This window comes from Neofelis nebulosa, chromosome 7, assembly GCF_028018385.1.
Source record: "Neofelis nebulosa isolate mNeoNeb1 chromosome 7, mNeoNeb1.pri, whole genome shotgun sequence".
Lineage (NCBI taxonomy): Eukaryota > Metazoa > Chordata > Mammalia > Carnivora > Felidae > Neofelis > Neofelis nebulosa.
Genome location: NC_080788.1, coordinates 79,584,771 through 79,607,770, shown reverse-complemented (window position 1 = coordinate 79,607,770; position 23,000 = coordinate 79,584,771). Strand labels below are relative to the sequence as shown.

General features: G+C 40.7%; 1 long non-coding RNA gene across 1 annotated transcript in view; it reads left to right on the top strand.

Moving 5' to 3' along the window:
* Positions 1-23,000, top strand: part of LOC131517044 (uncharacterized) — a 27,764-nt gene extending 4,764 nt beyond the window's left edge. The window contains exons 3-4 of the long non-coding RNA XR_009264355.1: positions 10,974-11,098; positions 22,933-23,000. This is a non-coding gene — a long non-coding RNA (uncharacterized LOC131517044). The remainder of the gene's footprint in view (positions 1-10,973; positions 11,099-22,932) is intronic.

Genomic DNA, 23,000 nt, shown 5'->3' with positions numbered 1-23,000 from the left:
AAAAGTCAGCACACAAGATAATGGATTTTCCATCAATGGGACACCAAAAGAGGGAGAAAAACAAAGATTTCATAAATATATATCAGGCTGAAAGAAGAACTTACAGGCCTCAAAATGCTGAGTTCCTAACTATCCTGTCACTGTTCTCCTTAATTAGTTGGAGCTTCAGTTTGATTTCCCGTAGAAGCCTGAATAATCTACTTTGGGAAGTATTGTAGAGTCTTCCGAGAATGTGGTGCATCCACTCTGCTCTATTTTGAAGCACCCTTCTAAAGGCCCTCCATACTCCAGTCGTTGTGAGGGAAGACGGATGGGTGTTACTCAGTCTCGGGTTTTAGATGGGCAACTCTCAAAGGTACAGGAAGAGCACTGAACAGCCCAAAGTCCGTATTGGAGAGTGAGGAGTGTGTTTGAGAAAACACACTCGTACCTACTAGTAGTCTGTGAAGGAATGAGGGAAGAGGAAAAACTTCAAGCGCTGGGGTGGGCAGGCCAGGAGGCACGCAGAGAGCCCTCCCATCACAAAGTCCCTCTTCTCCTAGGGAAAGTCAAACGGGAGAAAGCAAACTATTTGCTAATCCAATACATCACCTCCCTTTCTAAAACCCCAAATGGACAAACCAATGAGCCCATTTTGACTTCCTGCCTACCTCATACCCACCTGCCTCCTCGCTCTCGAACTGCGGTTCCCGAAGATCTTCCTCCTCCCCCCTCCTAACAGCGGTGGAGAATCTATTGGAGCTGCGTTTCCCAAAAGGTCCGGATCTTCCTCCTCCCCCGCTCACGCCCCTAGAGGCTGTACTACCCTGGCAGTTCCCGGAGAGGATGGTCGCCGAGTCCTGGCTCCCGGGCCCGCGCACCGCACCGCTCCTCCCAGCGCACACCCGCGCGCCTGCCCCGCGCTCCTTTGTCGCTGGAGCCTGCCGAGCGCAGTCAAGCTTAGAGGACCTGCTTTTAGGTTTCATTTCCGGATTTTCCCCCCTTACAGTTACCTTTCCAGACGAGATGTCTCGTGTTTGCACATCATACCGGAAGCACACCCAGAGATCAGTATTTTTGGGCTAAGAGGTCATCTGCTACGGTGAACGCGGAAAAAAAAAAGAGCGAGAGACCAGTTGATGGTTTTAAGCCTATTATTTGTATAAAGCACAGATCCGAGTTAAAAGACTAGGGTTCGTGTAGGCGAAGTTAATTCGCATATTCAGTTACGTGTACGGGATGTTGAACCCAGTCGGGGAGGGCAGTTGTACCCCTATTTGTCTCCTGCCCTTTGGAAGAAGCCGCGCGTAGGGAGGAAAGGAGCGGCCAGGGTAAGCTAGACGCAGAATGGCGTCAGGAGCAAGTTCCCGTTAGCAGGGGGAACAAACGCACCAGACCCCCCGTTTCAGAATCTACAACAAAAGTAGTGCGGGGGGGGGGGGGGCGGTCACTTTTCTTTTAAAAACAATCCTAGATTCTTGTTTACCAATTTCAGTATCTTCCTCCTGGGTTTGTCCTAAGGCACGAAGGAGATCAAGTACTGTTCATGAAAAAAGCCCAGCCGGCAAGTTTGCCTCGTGAGCGTGTGAACTATGAATCGCCACGGCGAAGAGGTTTCTTTCTTTCTTTTCCTTTTTCTTTCTTTTTTTTCCTCTCACTCTTTTCTTTTCTCCTTGGGGCACGAACTTGTTCGATAAGACAGAGGAGGCCACGAAGCAGCGGAAACGCTGCAAAAGCCCCAGCTCCTTTGGAGAGCAGCCTGTGAAGCTTGCAGGCGGCGGCTGCGCGCTGTCTAGGAGCTGAGCGACGCCGCACTCGCCCCGAAGCTGTCCCAACTCCTGCCGCGGTGGCCGCCGGCGACACCCAACGCTGCGCTGGGATCGCTGCCCAAGCGGCCTACCCTTTGGCCTTGGAGTAAACAGCCCAGGAGATGAGAGAAACGGCCCCTAATTGGGCTGAGCGTCTGCTCTCCAGCTCGGAACACTAAACTGGGCCCGCGGGTTTTCCCGGAGGAAGTTGCAAGCCCGACCACAGAGCAAAGGATGGGAGACACTAGATTTTAAACAAGTCCGGAGTCACACACGAAACATTATTTTTCTCATTAATTAGAAGTAGTTCCCTTTGCCTGTTTATATGCACGCGCACGCAATTGATCACACACCGCGATTTACTCGAAGAATGCTTAGGTATCTTTAGCACACACTCTCCATTCTTTGTCTCCTTGAACATTTTCAGCTGATAGTGTGGCTGGTTGGGATCAATTAGCACTGGATTTTGCCCCAAGATTGCTCCCCAGTGCGGACAAATGGAGCCAACTCATCTCCCGCGATGTTTTTCGCCCACGTGCGTATCCACGCCAGGGCTTTAGAAGCAGTTCAAAATCCCCAGCCTTGGTTTCACTTGATTTTGTTGTTGTTGTTGTTATTGATAAATATTGGGTCATACACAAGGCACTTGTCAGAGCCTTTGGCTCATTCTCGCAGCTGCAGCTCCTAGCGGGGCGTTTGAGTCGTGTCCTAGGAACTGGAGGGATTTATTGGGAGAAGAACTGCACATTCTCTGCTCCTTCACTTGCAGAGATGGTCTCTTAAAATCCTATGTCCTGTCTGCCTGCTGTCACGTTTGTTTCTTGGTTTGTTCAGATATGTCAACACTGGGTGGATGCTTGTGTCTTTTAAATGTATTTTTTTTAATTGAAATTGTCTTTAAAAAAAGGAGGAAGAAACTATCGATCCCAGTTCTCTAGGTGTATCTGAAACGAAGGAGAACGTAGGCCAGTAGACAGATAATTGCAATTACGGCTGGGTCGGGGTTGCGGGGGGGGGGGGGGGTGGTTGGGTAGATTGGACATTTGGGGGTTGTGTAATTGGAGTAATGTATACAGTTTATCTTTTGGCTGTGCTGTGCCTCCTCTTTCCCTTGATACATATTCCACATAAACTGAACCCATGGTCGGCTTGTCTTGGCATGTTTAAAGCTCCAGACACCCAACAGTATCATTACAGGAAAGAGACAAAACCCCAAAGACTCCAGGCAGGGAGACGGCTGCCTTTGGGGTGAATGGGGAATTTGCCTTGGCGTTGGACTTTTCGGGTAAGCGAACCCACTGGCTCAGACTGCCTGGCAGCCAGAGTTCAGGTCTTCCCCGCGCTGAAGTGCAGGGAGGGGGTGGGGATAGGGGTGGGGAAAGAAACAGCTGATTTTTGACATTTCAAAGGGACTCTTTCTATTTATCAGTGTTACCGAAGTGTACGTTACTGGAGAAACAACAAAACAAGCATAGAGCTGCAATTTTCAAGAAAATAGGATCCCCAAATATAAAAATAAAAAAGTAGCAGATAAGATGTATAATTCAATCAAATTACACAAAATTGCTTGAAAATCTAGAACAGTAGCGATCCATTATGCCTCTGTTTTATTAGTGACAAGTACAATTACTCTAAAATAAAGAACACTGGTGAATATATAATTGGCTGTAATCATGTTAGTGTTTGAATAAAAATGACGGGAACATTTAACACTTTGACAACAAAATGTTCAGAAATAACTTATTTATTCAAACAGTTTTTATTTTCCACCAAGTGAAGGAGAAACACAGTTTGCCTAGGAAAATCAATGACTTTTCCCTACAATAAATAAATACCCAAAAGGGGGAAAAACAGCCCCACACCTCTATATTATTACTATTATTATTTTTTAAAGCCAGCAAGAAGCTTAATCCTGTGTTTGGAGTCAGCACCCGCCTGTGGTTGCGTACCAACATCCGCCACCTAGAGGAAGAGGTCTGCAGCTCACCCAACGCCAACCCGTTTTCCCGTGGTGACCTCGGGAATCAAACTTAATATTCCTTTGCAAATCGCTCTCCAAACTACCTCCCCCTCCCACACCCCCTCACATCCCCTTCCGCCCTACAACATCGTCACAATATTTTCTTAGTAATTGCTCCGTGCAATTGACAGAAGCGCCAAGTCTCCGGCGGCGCGGTGCTCTCCCAGCAAAGCGCCAGAGCGCGTTGGGAAACAGGTCAGGGAATATTTGGGTCTGGAGCGATAATCCATTTTTTATCCAAAATTCGTCTAGAGCAGCCTGAATTCGGGGCTCCTAAAGCAACGCCTGATGCCGGCACCACCACATGCCAATGCTTTTTTAGGGCTTTCTCGGAGAGACCAGCCCGGATTCCTCTCTCGGCCAGTTGCTTACCGCGGGGTTTTTCCCGACTTTTCCTCAGTCCACGCTCCCCTGCACCCCCAAACACGAAGATCTGAGATCCTGGTTCTCTTTAATCAGTTCTTCGAGCCCAACGGGTCCTTTGATTTTCCAAACGGGTTGCTTGAGGTGCTGAGGTAAAGGCATTAGAGGGGAGACTAGGTTTGGATGGGTGACCCCTGTGGCCTGGGGGGAGCAGCCCGGGAGAAACCCCAGGCCTTGACACCGAGTCCCGGAGTTTCGAGAAACTTCCACAGTGTACGGGGAAATTTGAGGCTGGGCCCGCAGGGACTAGGGGCCTTTCCGCATTTTAGTCTCGGTGGATCCTATCGGCTTCTTGCGCAGAAAAAGCCAACCTCACTCCCGGTCTTTGCCTGGCTGCTTCCGACTCCTGTCTTGGAGAAAGGAGATGCTAAGGGAGGGCGAAGGGGTTAGGGAAAGAAAAGTAACGAGGGTGATCCGTGAGTTCCACGGCTGGTTGATTGAGCAAGCAAACTGTGGACATCCGCGCGCCGGCTTGCAGGCATTTCTAACCCCCAACCCGTCCAAAGTTTTGTTTTGCTTTGTTTTAAGGTATCCAGAACACTGTTCAAGCTGAAAGTTTGCTAGAAAGGCGGGGAAGGAACAAGCAAGGTTAATTCGTTTGGGGGGAGAAAGAAAACTCATAAATAATTGGAATTCAATTGGGTTTAATTTCATCTGTTTCCCCTTCCCTCCTTTTCTTCTCCTTTTTTTTTTCTTCCTCGATTTCTCTCACCTTTGCCTTCCGCCTTCTCCCCGCCCCCCACCCCATCCCTTCTCCCTATCCCTATTCCTGTCGTTATCCCTATCCCGGTCTCTCTGGGTGTCAGAGAAAAGAGGCGGCTCGAAAGGGGTGGAGGTGACCATTTTTATTCAGAGTTTCAGAACCGCCTCGTCTGTTCTCAGTCCCAACGCTGGAGCTTAAAGGAGACATCCCAGGGATGACTCTTCCTTTCCCCTCTTCCAGAGGCGACCTCAGAACCTCGGACTAAGACGCTTTATCATCATTGTTATTATTTTTTAAAGATAGTTGAAATAAGTGTGTGCGTGTGTACACTATATAAAACAACCAGCCTCTAAAACTGGTCACCCAGTACATGCCTGGCCCCAGGGAACGAGGCTCGCCCTAAAACTCACTCCACCCAATCCCCAAGAACTGAAACCTTCAGAAATGTTTCTTTTGGTTTTTGGTGAAAAGTGGCGCTTCCACTCTCAAATGCCAGGTCTAGCGTTGCTCTCCCGCATCATATTAACAGGCGATGTTAGCCTTCCCCTACGTGTTTAGGCTGCTAATGCGGGCCACTTAACGCACAAAAATGCTCATCTGTGGAGATTTTCCCAAGGCTGGTCGCGATGCTGGCTCCTTTTTCTTTTCTTTTCAGGGCACGTCCATTCCTCCCTCCCCCTCTGGGGGCTCAACAAGGGGGTCCAACAAGTTTCAGCGAGAGTGTGAGAGCCCTCTCCTCTATCTCCTGCCTGTCAACCCACCCAAGGGGTTGTACATTTTTGGTTTTCCCTCAGGAACAGGAATAAATGGATGCTTCAGCCACGGCACTGGGTTGCCTCCATCAGTTAACTTGCCTTCATCTTTCCGTTCTGCCTCCTCACTTCAGTCTGTGAAAGCAGCTCAGGACTGCATTCACAGCTGCCTCTGTATCCTTCTTAGCCCTAGCCTTCTGAAGAATACTGGTTTTCTTTTCTGATGGCTGGAAAGCTGGGTTGGAGATGCTCTCTGTATAGGATTGTTTATGTGTCACGGACGTTTGTCTAGTTTTAATAACTTTAGGGAGGAGACTGTCTGAAGGAAGGAATCACCTGAACCTAGATGATGGCTTTTGTCATATTCTCTTACTCTTTTAAAGTCTGGCCTGGGAAAATCATGTGTTCTCATGATTCACATGTATCAAGTTTCCAAGGAGAAGGCCATCGGGGAGAAAATAAAACAAAACTAACTTTATATGTAGTAAGTATTACTCATTGGGTTTTGGTTTAAAAAGATTATTGTCTTCATGGCTCCCATCGGGAACATTTTTGCTTTTTAAAAACCTATATAGACATGAGAGCAGAGTTTTACACCTTAGGCAAGTTACTTCAGCTTTCCGGTTCTTTCTCTCTTCATCTAAGACATAAGTGATCTGCATTCATTAATATATAAAATAGCATCCACTTACCAAAATATCAACAACAATAAAAACAATTCCCAAAACCATAAGATTTTTTTTTTTTCTGGAAAGCTGGAAGAAAATCTGATTCAAACGACAGCAGCGACATCTAGTGACCATAACGCTCAATAGTAGTGATGAAGGTGTGGGATAGTTTACTGAGGAATGGATTTTCACAGGAGAGAGACCTGTGGTTTTTCTGATTAATCTTGATTGTCTGGAAAACACTACTCTCTTGATATCAAAGGATGTTTTACTGAGTTTATATTATGGTAGTAATATATAGAGAGGAAAAGACGTTTACCTCGGGTGTCTGCACACAGGGCAATTGCAAGAAGATTCTTCAAAATGTTTTAAATTCCATGTCAGGAGACGTTCTAAAAAATACTTTTGGGCAGTGTACTTTATTTAACCAATTTTCCAAATTATAATCAAATGTATTAATACATAAATACTTAGTAAAATTGGAAAAGCAAGAAATTCTTGAGATTTCCTTTGGTCTGGACCAACCATTTAGTTGATTCGAGATTGCTGTTTAGTCAATATCAGGAAACATATTAAAGATAACCCCTCCTTTAAGTTACCACATATATTCTCTGCCTATATCATATTTGCTAAAGATGTTTTGAAGTTCGAAGAAATGGGATTCCCATTCCCAGATGGACGCCATCTCCTTAAACGGAATATCTGGGCACTGGTGAGGTCTTAACAATGGCAGAGACTTAGCAATGGCCCAGGACTTTTCAGAATAACAATTTTAGCATTTTCTTGGCATTTAACAATTTAAACAGAGGTAACAGAAGAATTCATCTCATTCCCTATGACTTTATAAATTGGCCATGTGTGTGGGTGTACTTTGTGCACGTACTCACTGAAGCATAAGTGTGTTTAATTTCATATTAGCAAAGCAGCTAATGACTACTGGAATATAGAGATCCATGTTTTGTAACTTTAACGGGGGCCAATTTTTTAATTCCATTTTATTTTTGAACAACAATTTCTGTGCCTTTACTATGGGGTTTGGTCATCGAGTGGCATGCTAGCTATTTAGCTATGTAGTATTTTAAACTAATAAGATAACTGGACTTGTTGTTAATACTTTGGAGAATCTGAACTGGTCACCCAACTTAGTTTCCTCCTATAGAAATGAGTAGGTTGAACTCTCCATTGTCCCTTATAGCTGCAAAGAGCTATAAGTCAATAAACCAGGAACCCTCATTCGGGAAGACTTTCTGTTTTTGCCCCTGTTGTCATTTGTGACCTTTCAGTGTCAGTTCTGAATTTTCCAGTTAGGCATCTCATCAGAAGTAAGAATTAAAAGAACTGATGAAATCTTCTTTGTCATGTCCCTCCCATCTTCTCCATTGTTTGATTTAAAAGTATGACACAAATTGGGGCACCTGGGTGGGTCAGTCGGTTAAGCGTCCGACTCTTGGCTTCAGCTCAGGGCATGATCTCATGGTTCGTGAGTTCGAGCCTCTCAGCAGGCTCTGTGCTGACGGCACGGATCCTGCTTGGGATTCTCTCTCTCCCTCTCTGTGTTCCTCCCCTGCTCTCTCTCTCTCTCTCTCTCTCTCTCTCTTTCCAAATAAATAAACTTAAAAAAATTAAAATAAACGACAAAACTCATAGATTTTCCAGTTAATGTTCATTCAGGCGTTGGTATGCACTCAGCTCTCTCTTGCTGTCCATCCAGAAACATCACAGCATAGGAATGGGACTAAACTAACACAAAGCTGAGGCAGCTGTATTTGAGTTTCTCTAACACGTTCCCATATCCTTAATGATTATTATTGCTATTAATTTTGGGGGGAAGGGGGACCAGAGCCAAAGTATTCTGGCGGCAAACAGCCCACATTTCCTCCCGGCTTCTGTGACCCTATGAATAAATTCCTTCAGGAGGCGGCAGTAAAATATCTCCCACTTGTATCTGGCTTGGAACATCATTATACACATTTAACAAGGAGAAGACTGTGAACAGGAGGAAAATATTACTCCATAATGCAAATACACTCATCATTTAACATGAGTTCCAGTGAGGAGGAACTCTCCTGACCTGGATTAATAGAAAGAACAAGGTTCATTACAAAGAAAATTCTGAATCTGCCAAAGGTTTAGTTTTTAGATGCTTTTCTGTTGTTCTCTAGGTTATCTTCCTGCTTTTCCTACTACTCAGACTGACGATAAAAATACTGCATATTTGTATAAAATTAACAAGGCTTGCTTTCTTCTGTGAATTCCTTTAGACCCAACAGAGATAGATATTCTTTTTTATTTTAGAGGTGAGGAAACTGGGGCTCCTGGGTGGCTCAGTCGGTTAAGCGGCCAACTCTTGGTTTCAGGTCAGGTCATGATCCCAGGGTCGAGGATTGAGCTCCATGTCAGGCTCCTGCTAAGCATGGAGCCTGTTTTAGATTCTCTCTCTCTCTCTCTCTCTCTCTCTCTCTCTCTCTTCCCTTGCCTCTCTTCCCCCCCTCGTTTGCGTGTTCTCTCTCTCTCTCAAACTAAAAAACAAATAAAATAGAAGTGAGGAGGGGCGCCTGGGTGGCGCAGTCGGTTAAGCGTCCGACTTCAGCCAGGTCACGATCTCGCGGTCCGTGAGTTCGAGCCCCGCGTCAGGCTCTGGGCTGATGGCTCGGAGCCTGGAGCCTGTTTCCAATTCTGTGTGTCTCCCTCTCTCTCTGCCCCTTCCCCGTTCATGCTCTGTCTCTCTCTGTCCCAAAAATAAATAAAAAACGTTGAAAAAAAAATTAAAAAAAAAAAAAAAAAAGAAGTGAGGAAACTGACCTAGAGAGGTTACCTAGGTGACCTAAACTCACATCACTAGGAATACACAGAAAAGGAGCATGAATCCTGGCCTTGGAGGGGGTGCATGTTACTCCTGGTTGTCCTTAGGGTGGGGGCCCTCATGGTGAGATCCGGGTAACTGATTGAACCTGCTACTGTTTGTTAGGCCTCACAAAGTTTCCGCCACACATATGTGAGAAGTTTCAACTTTTGGAGGATTCTAGGGACCGCTTGTAACAAGAGAGACTCTGTGCTTGCTAATCTTCCTTCACGTATGATCTTATCCTCTTAATGCTAACAATGTTATATTCTTAATATATTATTTCTATTTCCTACAGGAGAGGTCTTCTTTGCAAAAATATTGTACTTAAAAGATGCTTGTTAACGATCTTGGGGATGTAAGATTTTGGAGTCGGAATGAATGCGAGACATCATCTGTTTCAGCAGCTCTGGAGAGAGATTGCTATCTGAATCAATGGCTCCAATGAGTTGTGCTTAGCTGGAGTCCAGATTATCCTCAGTATCCTGGCGTTGTTTCCTGCCCATCTCCTTTGCTTCTTGGCTTCATATGTTAACGTATTTGGGAACTCCATTTTTGCTGGCTACCCTGTGGTCGGGTTTTCCAAGCGGGCTGCCTGGTCAATAGTGCGGTGTAGATCTGGCCAAGGACCTTGTTCTCAGCTGGGAGCTGTTAAATCTTCCTCTTGAAGGTATTTTCACTCAAGTAGCTCTCTGCTGCCCTCCACTGGCACTCAGCCACAAGAGCTAGCTAGCCTTCTGCGTCGGTGCTCAGTGCATCCCATCCCTGGCTTCAAAGGAGGTATGGGAACTTTATTAACCACCCTATAGACGGCTTTTGTAGCCCTGGGAAATAGAACCCGAGACCCTCCGTGTCTACTTATAGTCCATGCCCTCACATCCTACGAGTTTGCTGATGGGCTGTGAAGGAGTATATCTGACTTTAAGTATTTGTGCTGGCATATTTGGAAGGGCTTCTTGAAAGTATAAACCTTCTCTTTAATTATCAAGCTGAAATACCCTTCAGCTGGCAGAAGACTAGGCCGTAAATTTCTGAACTTGCTGTATTACTCAGTCTTATGGAAAATGAAATATTTGTTTTAATGTTTTCATGATACGATTAATTTTATGAAGCTCCCAAATAATATGTACCCTTTTCATTTATTCCACAAACATCTATCAGCCACTATGTATATTATGATATATGCCAGGCATTATTGTTGGTGCTGAGAATACAGCATTGAAAAAAGGAGACAAAAAAACCTCTGAAAAATCACAAAACAATGCTCTGCCTTTCTTGAACTCACTTCTTAGTTGGGAAAGTTAAACATTAAAAAAAATTAATAAGCAAAATGCTCTTTAAGGAAATATAGTATTACCATATCTCTTTCCTACCATAAACACACTGTAATGATCTCATGTATTTAAGAATGCTGGCATTAAGATTAAGAGAGGCATAATCAGAGGTTGGATAGGGTCTGTGTAGGCTACAAATATTCAGTGTTTTTCTTTCACTTATTCATTCATAAATTTACTATGAGTATAGTATGGGCCTATAAAAATAATTGATGCAGATGACTGTTTGGATCTCTCAGCTGCAAAGATGTTTCATCTTTTGATTCCATTACAGTCTTCTCTCCTGTTAAAATGTCTGGTGATTGCCACCTTGTCACCCCCTGTAATAGCTCTCACGGAAGTCCCTGCTACTGCTGGCCTTGATGATGGGCTCTGTTACAGTCTTTCTTTTTCCCTTTGTTTTTATTACGTTTTCTTTCTATGTATTTTACTTTTTTCCCACAGATTAGCTCTAATAGATACAACTGGCCAAATGGAATACGTTTGTCCTTTCCTATAGGGCAGAACTATCAATCACAATGAAGCAAGTACAATCCCCTGGTCTTCTCTTCTCTACCGGTCTGTTTGAAGTAAGTGTTTGTCCCAGGTGAAACACAGTTTGTTTGGAACCAAAACAAAACAAAAACAAAATAAAAAAGTAGGATTGACATTAATTACACATAGAATTTTTTAAATATTTATCTTTGAGACAGAGAGAGAGCACAAGTAGGGGAGGGGCAGAGAGACAGGGGACAGAAGATCTGAAGTGGGCTCCATTCTGACAGCAGAGGTCCTGAGGCAGGGCTTGAACTTGCGAACTGCGAGGTCATGACCTGATCCAAAGTTGGACACTGAACCAACTGAGCCACCCAGGCACCCCTAATTACAAATATAATTTTTAAGAAAGCTGTGTTGGTTGAAGAGTGCTTCTGAGTGTGTTATCAGGAACCCAGGGTTACAAGTTGCCTGTCCTTCCTCAGGAATAATGCCATAGCCCTCATCCGGGTTCTGAGCCGTCTGCCAGAGATGTATAAACTCGTTGTCAGGAAAGCACCTTGTAGCTCTCTTAATTGAATATGAAGTTTAGTTGGTTTCATACTCTTATATTTCTTATGGAGCTTAGCTGTTCATTTGCAGTCTAAGCCAGAGCTGGCCCTGACACATGCAAAATATTTTGGCCATAGGCATCAATAGCCTTTCTATATCATTCATGGCCAACTTGTAAAGGTCAAGTAACATGTCTATATAGCTGCATAGGTACTTTCCTTGCCCAGACTCTATGAAACAACACACTGGTATGTGTCCTTCTTGTTCTTTGCACTAGAAACCGATTCTTTTTGGTCAAGTTAAGTAGTTTATTATCTTTGTGAGAAGAGCTCTGAACTTAGAAGATGTTCTTAAATTTTAGACAGTTTGGTGTTTAGATAATCAGGGCTTTACATTATTAATTTGAAGTGATTGAATGGAAGAAGTGAAGGGTTAGTTTGTTTAATTGAATTGAATACATTGTCCATTGTAATGTGCACCATTGTTTCATAGATCATAAAGACAGAAAAACAAGTGCTGCAAATTATCTGTGACATGCCATAAATTGTGAGATGCATTCATACTTCATTGATATTAAAATGTTTACATCTCGGGGCGCCTGGGTGGCTCAGTCGGTTGAGCGGCCGACTTCGGCTCAGGTCATGATCTCGTGGTCCGTGAGTTCGAGCCCCGTGTCAGGCTCTGTGCTGACAGCTCAGAGCCTGGAGCCGTTTCAGATTCTGTGTCTCCCTCTCTCTGACCCTCCCCCGTTCATACTCTGTCTCTCTCTGTCTCAAAAATAAATAAACGTAAAAAAAAATGTTTACATCTCATAATTGCATGCAGTGTGGTACTCCTTTATCTGCTTTGAGATGGATTCAGGTATAGTGACGGTATAGCTTCTTGGGAAGGTACATCTAGTAAAAATGCATACTGACTACAGCATTGTAAAGAACCAAAAACTATGATATCAAAAAATCTTTGTAATATGACGATTATAAATTTCAGCATGTTCTCAGACATCTAAAAAATAATTGCTGGAAAATCTTGAATTCTTCTTTTTTAAAAACTTATTTATTTTGAGAGAGGGAAAGAGTGAGCATGAGCTGGGTGAGGGGTAGAGAGAGAGGGAGAGAGAATCCCAAGCTGTGAGCACAGAGCTTGACGGGGGCCGATCCCACAAGCTGTAAGATCATGACCTGAGTCGAAATCAAGATTCGGGCGCTTAACCCACTGAGCCACCCGGGTGCCCCCAAAATCTTTAATTCTTAATAGGAATTGTAAGAAATCTCAGGGTTTCTAAGTAATATGTTTGTATGAAAAGAAAAAAAAATATCCATGTTTTGGAAAAAAGCTTCATAATATAAAACTGATTCTGGGTTGTTGTGCAAGAAGTTTTATCCTTCCCTTGGAGGATCTTTCTGAGTTGAACTTTCTAGTCTTGTTATTATGGTGTAGTCTTATGGTATGGTCTTCTACTAGGCAGACATGCCATTATCTGCAACTTGTGGACTAGGGCAGCTTATAAGAATCTAAAGTCTCTTCTGTCCTTGTATGTGAGTTAGAAATGTATATTTTAAAATAAATTATTTTATAAAATTTACAAGTTTTGCTTCCTTCTGATTTTAGCTTAACACAGACTCGCTATACAAAATTTCCCAGTGTATTATAAAGAAGAAAATCAGTATAAATTACCTATGGAAACAAACCCAGTGGTGACTTCAGTTATCATTTTACATAATTTTTTTTAATGTTTATTTATTTTTGAGACAGAGAGAGACAGAGCATGAACGGGGGAGGGTCAGAGAGAGAGGGAGACACAGAATCCAAAACAGGCTCCAGGCTCTGAGCAGTCAGCTCAAAGCCTGACGCGGGGCCTGAACTCATGGACTGCGAGATCATGACCTTAGCCGAAGTCGGACGCTCACCCAACTGAGCCACCCAGGCGCCCCTCATTTTACATAATTTTTAAAAACCAGGACTTTTCCTGTGTATAAAGGTACAATACTATATGGTATAATTTAAATAATTTGGAACATCCTGTGAAGATACTTTGTGTTCTGACTTTTTTCATTCAGTGTTTTACCATGGGCATTTCCTCATCACTATTTGATTTTTGAAAACCACTATTAACTTATAGACTAACATGTTTATATAATTTATGGTTTGACAATGAATAGTATAACCATTGATTCACATTTAGGTTGTTTCTAATTTTTCATCATTAAAGTGACTTGAGATGTCTCTACAACTCTGATTATTTCCTTTTAATAGAGTTTTTTTAGGGGATAAATTTTTTTGGATCCCACAGTATGAGTTTTTTTAAAAATATAATTTATTGTCACATTTATGTATGGTTTCCATGCAACACCCAGTGCTCATCCGAACAAGTGCCCTCCTCAATGCCCGTCATCCACTTTCCCCTCTCCCTCACCCTCCATCAACCCTCACAGTATGAGTTTTTAAAAGACAGTGCCACATATTATTCAATTATACTTCATTAGGGTTCCACTAATGTATCTCACACTGGCAATCTATGAAAGTATCTATCTTATTGAACCATTTTTAAATGTGAACTTTTGCCAGTTTAAGAGGAAAAAGAATAATATTTAAAACTTGTTTTCATGTGTTTTTTTAAATCTCCCATCAAGGTTGAATAAATTTTTTCAAGTATTATTCACATTTTTTTTTGCTTCTTCTATGGGTTGTCTTTATGTCTTTTGTCTGTTTTTATGCTGTTTTGTCTTTTTTATTGCAATATAGTGCCTTTGTTATTAACTTATAAGGCTTTTCTATGAAAGTCTATTAACCCTTTGTCATCTGGCTCAAATATGTTTTGCAATTTTTAATTGGTCTTTTCAATTTATTTATGCTTTTGGCCACAGAAAAATATAAATGTTATGTATATTCAGATGCTCAAAACGTAATGAGGTTTAAACCTCAAAGTTTAAATGCATGGTGGCTGAAAAACTCAAGCTCTAAAGTTACACTGCCATACTTTGAGTCTCATTCCATCACTTTCTAGGTGTGTGACCTTGAATGAATGATTAAACCTTTCTGTGCTTTAGTTTAACTAAGTGTAAAATGAGAATAATAATGGTAACTATCTCATGATGTTTTTATGAGGATAAAATATTTTAAATTCATAGAGAAGATACTTATACAAGTAACAGGGAAATAGTAAGCCCAAAATAAACATTTGCCATTTGCATTATTGCTTTTAGTAGTTAACTTTATGAATTTAAAGATTTTTTCATTGTTCTTAATAATAAGAAATAACATACACATCCAGAGGGAAGTTGAATACTAACATGTTGTATTAACTAAACTTCAAATTTAGCTAAAGTTTGGGATACATAGTCTCATAAATTAAATGAATGATTAATTTGATTATTCTGGGGGAAATACTGTTATGTCTTTTTGTTCATGTATCTAACAATTTTATTCATTTTTTCAATACATGTCTTCTACTATATGCCAGGAACTGTAGTTGAACAAATGGTGAATAAGACAGTTAAACAACTTTGCTTTTATGGAGCTTACATTCCACTTGGAGAGACAATAAACAAAATAAATCGGTGTCACGAAAAATGTAATGGAGAATAGAGGGCATAAGGAATGTTAAAGAGAGTGGTTAGAATTTTCAGTAGATTAGCCAGGAGAAACCACTGATTGTGTTAGATTGCTATTGCTGTCAAAAATTACCACAAACTTAGTGGCTTAAAATTTCACAAGTTTATTACTTTGTATTTTCTGTGGGTCAGGTCAAGAGTTCAGGCACAAGCTACCTGGGTCCTTGGCTCATAGCCTCACAAGGTTGAAATCAATGTTTTGACTGTGTTCTCATTCTCATGGTCCTCATCTACAACTCAGGTCTTCTTCCGAAGTTATTCAGGTTGTTGGAAGAATTCAGTTCCTGGTGGTTGTAGGACTGAAGTTCCTGTTTTCTTGCTAGCTTGTGACTGAATTCACTCTCAACTCCTTGAAGCCACCTGCATTTTATAGGCATGTGACCTTGATGGGCAATTATTCACAACACAGTGGTTTGTGTCTTCCTTGAGGCCAGCTAGACTGTCTATTTGACACTTCAATTTCTTTAAAAGACTTGTTAGGACAGGCCCACATATCATAATCTGAATAACAACTCTTGATTAACTGACAGTCAACTGCTTAAAAACTTAATCATGAGTGATATTCCTTTATATTCACAAATCCACCCACACTCAAGGGAAGTGAGTTATATAGTGTGTATATTCCAGGGGGCAGAAGTCTTGGGGACTTCTTAGGATCTTGCCTATCATATAAAAAGTGATGTTTGGACAAACATCAAGGGATCTAGAGAGTGAGCCATGTGGGTAACTGGGAAAAGTATATTCCAGGCAGAAAGAATACCCCTTGCAAGACCATGAAATTAAAGCATGTGGTATGTTTAAATAACAGCAAGATTGGAGGGAGGGTCTGTGTAGCTGAAAAGAAACACTGAATGGATGGGAGACAATGGAAGTCATGGTATTATGTAGACTGTTGTAGGTTATTGTAAGGACTTCAACTTTAATATGAGTAAAATTGATGCATGGCTAGACCATGGTGGAGGGTTTTCAGCAGATGAATAATATAGTCTAACACTTTAAAGTAATTCCTCCTGCTACCCTACTGAGAATAAACTATGGAGGGTCAGTGTGGTAAACAGTAGACAAGTTAGAAGATATTGAAAAAATTCAGGTGAGAGTCATGGGGTTTTTGGACTAAGTCAGTAGCAGTGAAGGTGATAAAAAAAAGATTGAATTTTGTAGATATTTTGCAGGTAGAGCCTATAGATTTGCCTGATGGGATAAACGTGAGATGTGAAAGAAAGGCACCAACATCGATTAGAAAACTTTTGGCTTGAACAATGGGAAAGCTAGAGTTTCTGTTTACTGAGAATGGGGAAGCTTTGGGACGTCAGGTTTGGACATGACATCAGATTTTTGCTTTTGGTTATGTTAAGTTTAAGATGTGTAATTGACATCCAAATGGAAATATCAAATGAAAGTTGAATATGTGAGTCTTCAGAATTAGTGTTCAGAATTAGGTCTGGAATGGAGATACAAATTGTGAGTTTGTAGCATGAATAGGAGATATTTGAAGCCAGTAAGGCTGGATGAGAGACACTTTTCTAAAGAAGACATTCAGATGGCCAACAGACACATGAAAAGATGCTTAATGTCACTCCTCATCAGGGAAATACAAATCAAAACCACACTGAGATATCATCTCATGCCGGTCAGATTGGCTAAAATGAACAAATCAGGAGACTAGATGCTGGAAAGGATGTGAAGAAACGGGAACCCTCTTGCACTGTTGGTGGGAATGCAAACTGGTGCAGCCACTCTGGAAAACAGTGTGGAGGCTCCTCAAAAAATTAAAAATAGTTCTACCCTATGACCCAGCAATAGCACTGCTATGAATTTACCCAAAGGATGCAGGAGTGCTGATGCATAGGGGAACCTGTACCCCAATGTTTATAGCAGCACTTTCAACAATAGCCAAATTATGGAAAGAGCCTAAATGTCCATCAACTGACAAATGGATAAAGAAGATGTGGTTTATATATATAATGGAATACTACTTGGCAATGAGAAAGAATGAAATCTGGCCATTTGTAGCAACATGGATAGAACTGGAGGGTATTATGCTAAGTGAAAGAAGCCATACAAAGAAAGACAGATACCATATGTTTTCACTCTTATGTGGATCCTGAGAAACTTAACAGAAGACCATGGGTTAGGGGAAGGGGGGAATAAAGTCACAGAGAGGGAGGGAAGCAAACCATAAGAGACTCTTAAATACTGAGAACAAGCTGAGGGTTGATGGGGGGTGTGGGAGAGGGGAAAGTGGGTGATGGGCATTGAGGAGGGCACCTGTTGGGATGAGCACTGGGTGTTTTATGGAAACCAATTTGACAAATTATATTTAATATAAAAAATTAGTATATAGAGAAGACCAAGGACTGAGTTCAGCAGACTCTAATATTAAGAGGTTGGGAAGAAGAAAAGGAATGAACAAGAGAGTGAGAAAAGGCAGTAGCTGAGGTTAGACAAAAATCAAGAGTACATAGTGACTTGAAAGCCAAGGAAAGGAGTGTGTGTGGTCAACTGTATTAACACTGCTGGTGGGCCCAGTAAGATGAAGACAGAAAATTAGTTTGACTTAGCAAAATGGAGGTCATTGGTGGCCATGAGGGGAACAGATTCATTACAATGGTAGAGATGAAAGTCTCTTGAGTGATGATTAAAAATAAATGAAGGGATGCCTGGGTGTTTCAGTTGCTTAAACCTCTGACTCTTGATTTTGGCTCAGGTCATCATGATCTTGTGGTTTGTGACTTTGAGCCCTGCATTGGGCTCTGCACTGACATTGTGGGGCCTGCTTGGGATTTTCTGTCTTCTCTCTCTCTCTCTCTCTCTCTCTCTCTCTCTCTCTGTCATCCCCCTTCTTGCTCTTTCTCTCTCTCTCAAAAATAAATAAACATTAAAAATATGAATGGAAAGAGAAGAATTTGAGAGACTGTATACAATTTATTGAACAGTTTTGCTAAAAGAGAAACAGAAGAGGCATTAGTTAGGAGAACATGGATCCAAGAGAGAGTTTTTGGTTTGTTTGTTTTTCTAAAGGGAGAAAAAGTATGTTTAATTGTTTATAGAAGTGGTCCAGTAGAGAGAGAGAATTTGATGATACAGGAGAAAAAGGAAAGGCTTTGCTCAAGCCATGGTTTTGAATGGGGAAATGAGATGGGACCAAGAGCCCAAGATGGGAGGGGTCGCATGGGTACAGAAAGTTGTGGATGTTCTCCTTTGATTGCTTCAGTTCTCTCAATGAACTAAGAAGCAAGGTCAGCTAAGACTGAGGACGATAATGGAAGTGCGTGAAGTGTGAGGAGGAAGGATAAGGTATGAAATCCTTCTGCATGTGAGCCGGAGAGCAAACTGACTAGGCACATGTAACGTGATTGTTAGGCAGCACTATGAACCTACTTGAGATTCATGTTCATGACTTAATATAATAAGACTAATTTATATTCTGTGTGCTTTTTTCCAGTCATGTTAGTTGCAGAGGTTCCAGAAAAGTGTATATAGAATAAAGAAAAAGTGATTGTAATGATGGGTCATGGAATTTAAGCTGGTAAGAAGGGAAAAGAGTATATGATGGAGGAGAGAAAAGTGAAAAGCACACATTGATGATCTGCTATGTACTGTGGTAAATTCTTAGAATAGATTAGTAGATGACTAGTCTTTCTTTAAAACCGGCTTGGCGATGATCTCAATGTTGTATCATATAAAGTGTTAGGGGGAGGTCAAGTGGTCATAATCTCTGGCTGCTGGTGGGCCAAAGGTAACTCATCACAGTGATTTATTTTGATTTCAGAGTATATCCGTAGTTGCTGTATCTACTGGCACACCAATGAGGGAGGAAAGGGCAAGAATTAATATCTTTGCTTTATATCTAGATGTACACAGGTAGGCATGGAGAAAGGATCCCTGGACAAAGTTGTAAAACAAAGTTGAAATTTATTATTCACTCCAGTCAGTATTTCTCTTTGGGACCATTGGCTTCCTCAATTCAGCTCAGCACCCCCTGCTGCCATATGGTTGTTCCATGTTGCCCAATCAGTCTCCCTCCCAATTTCACGGGGAACACCTATGCTTCATAATTTCCTCTTCTCTCAGGTTTCCTTTGTTAAAAACTGCACGTGAAGGGTTCATTCCTACTGAGTCATACATTAACCACTTTGGTTAAATAATTCCAGTTTGGTTAAGTTTTTAATATTATTCTCTCTCTTAGAAAGAATGCTATTCCCATAGTAAGAACCACATATATACTACAACCTGGAAAAAATGTATAAATGCCTGGAAACATATAACTTATCAGTTTTGGAAGAAATAGAAGATTTAAATGGACTGATTACCAGCAATGAAATAGAATCAGTGATCAAAAAACTCCCCAATAAAGAAAAGGACTAGATGGCTTCACAGATGAATTATACCGAATACTTAAGGAAAGATTAATTCCTATTCTCAAACTTTTCCAAAAAAAAAATAGAAGAGGAAGGAAAACTTCCAAATTCATTCTATGAGGCCAGTATAGTAAAAAACACAGTTTACATCATGAACCCGATCACAAATACATGTATCTACATAAACACACCTATGCAGCTGAAAAGATTTATGAACTCATGCCCCTACTACTTGTGATGCGCTCTGATGCTTTCTGTTATTGTGTTCAATTTAAAAACTTACTGGTTGGCACCCTCTAAGTGATGTACCAACCACCAATGGGTTGATAGACTGCAGTTTGACAGTAAGAGGAATTTTGATACTTATAATGCAGGCCAGTTATAATCATGGAGGAGATTTAAGGCAGGTTCCAGCAGAGCACAGTTTGAAAATGAAAGACCTATTGGTTTGTCTTAAATTATTTATAGTAATTCAAAAAATAAAAAATAAAAAAGAGGTCAGGGTGTCTGGCTGGGTCCACTGGAAGAACATGCAATTCTTGATCTCAAGGTTGTGAGTTCAGGCCCCATGCTGAGTGTAGAGATTGCTTAAATTACTTACTTATTTAATTTTTTTAAAAAAAGATTTTATGTTATATGCTAGTGACATATACTGGTATACTTAGGAGAAATAGATTATGGTCTTAGTTCTACCAGAAATAATGGCAAGGATACTAAAAATAAATAAATCACACTGTGTCGAATCTTTAAAAATAAATTCATGGAGTATGCTAAATAAGGATAACAACTAAGAACATACTCATTAATTTTGATCACCAATTTCTCTTCTTGAAGGCATTGATATGCTTTACTTATTTGTTCAAGACAATAAATGCCAGTCACTATTCTAAAAGACCGATTTACTCTACCCCCATGATAATTCCATTTTGTTGTTATTGTTGTTGTTGTTTTATAGTTCTTAGTCTACAGATGAGGAAACAGGCACAGAGATTAAGGAATTTGCCATAGGTTCCCTGGTAAGTAAGAGTGTCAGGCAGTTTGGTTCCTAAGTCCATGCTCTCCACCACTACCATATGGCTACGACCACTACTTAGGGGTGGCTAAGTCAATGTTTTGTCTGCTTTGGGTTTCTTGTATCATATTTCTCATTATGCTACAAGGGACCCAATGATTTCTGGCTATATTAATAATGCTAATAGCTGCCTTTGTGCTGTTATCTCTTTTTAAACTTATGGCACCCATAAAGTAAATGTTTTTATTATTCCTTTGATTATTTTTCACCTTAGACTACAGGTGAGAAAACTGAGGCTGTGTAACTAATTTGAGAGCATGCATGGGTGGTGGAGATAGGTGTTAAACCCAGGTCTCTGTACTGTAGGACTGGGATAAGATTTGATTACTATTAAATCTTGATGCTCACTCTATTCCCCCCACTTCTCTGTGAACTCCATATTTACAATGTAGTTTTTTTTATTTTCTTTGTGTTGATTTTCTTTGTGTGCGGGCTGCCTTTCCATCACATTTGCTCTCCTGCTCTGCTTCCTCCTCTAAACCTTGAGCAACCACTGACTTTCCATAGTTGCTTCTCTTCCACCGTGGAACTCATGCTGTCACTGACACTGTACTGTCTGTACTGACTACTGAGGGAGTCATGTTGTCTGCTTTTTAATTATTACATAGCTTGTTCTTTTGAAACTGTCTTCTGACATGAATGAAGGGGCTATTTATTTCCAATAGGAAATTTCATTGTTTGGGGTCAGAAGTCTTTTTTTTTTTTTTTAAATCAAATTGCTACCTTTACTCTGGGAAACAAGAACACTCTTTCCCTGTACTGGTTCCTATTTTTCTATTATCAACCATTCTCCGAATGCAGAAGAGCGTCTGGTGTTACTGTTCACCATATGAGGGTTACGTGTTTATGATTTTGGAATGCCTTGATGGATGTGAGGTATTAATATTAAAGTCCACAGTGGTGAGAAAACATAGTTTGCCTGCTTGGTGGCATGGGTTATGTGGATCTTAAGGTACCTAAATGGCTTGAATCAAAGATGCTAGATAGCTTACAGTTAGTTCAAAATACTAATTTTGTTTTCTAATATTCCTAGAATGTAGTTAGAAAAAATGTTCTAGGTAAAAGTAAAATATATTATTTCAAGGGGATATAAGTGTAACCAAGTCAAGTAAATACAACCAAAAGATACACACACATACACACACTTGCTAAATTTTAAAATAACACACAGAGTTTCATTTGTGCTTCTTCAAGTTGATCAAAAAGATCATTTTAAACATAAAGATATTGTAGGTAGCCTTCTAAATAAAGCTTATAAAAATGTGTTTCTTAAACTCCTTTCATAACCTATTAGAACTCACCATCCCTCCTGTTTTATTGGGCAGGTGTAGATTATTGCCGTAGGTGTTATATGAGGCTTCTATTTCTCCCATTTATTCACAGCCATTTCTTGGGCTAGGGGAGTGGGAGAGGCTTTAAAAATTACTTAGGGCAGCTCTTTCTGCCCACTGGTCCTCTCCCTGTGCTTTAATAAAATCACGTTTTTACACACACACACACACAAATAAATAAATAAATTACTTAGGTTGAAAATGGCTCATCACAGGTTTCAGTATTTTCCAAAATGGCTCTTAATTGAGTCCTGATAGGATACGTATGTTTTAGTAGCGAACAAGGACTGGAAACCAGCATTTAGTGGAAAGACCATTGAATACCAGAAGATTCAAATCCTAGCATCCATTCTGTTACTTAATAATTGTGTGAGGTAGGGCTTCTCACTCTAATCTCTTTCATGTTCCTTTTATCTGAAATGGAGTTCAAAACACCTGCTGGGTCTAACTCAGAAATTTATTCCCCAGAGCAAGGGAGATGTAAGTGATGGAAGTATATGAAGAGCAAATTCAGTGCTCTGATTTTATTTCTGGATTTGATTTATGTTAAGTCACACAAACCCCCCAAAAGATAAGAATATTCATTGTTATCAACTACTTACCTCTGATTGATCTAAAGTCCTCATATATTCTACAAGTATGCTGAATTAATTGTTTGGGTATTATACTGCTCCTTAAGTTTTCAAAATAAATATCACCAGAAAATCCTGACAACTTAAAATAGATTACATGCTTTATATGGTGTCTAAAACTTTTCACGCATTGTAGTAAAAAATTAGTCATATGTTTTATATGAAGTTCTGATATAAATCCACACATCAACTTGGAGTTTTCTTCATAGCTTATTTGTAATACATTAGTCATTGTTGGGTCTATTAGTCAGAAGTTTCAAATCTATAATGTGGTTGTCATTTTTAGTAATTATTTTTAAAATGCTACCATACAATTTAGTTTGTTGAAATTCAGCTTTATTCACAGATTTCTCCTTCTGTCCTTTTGCAGATCAATGTGGATAATCTCAAAATAACAGTGCCTCTCTTACTGTAAGCATTTTAGATGTGTCATCATAT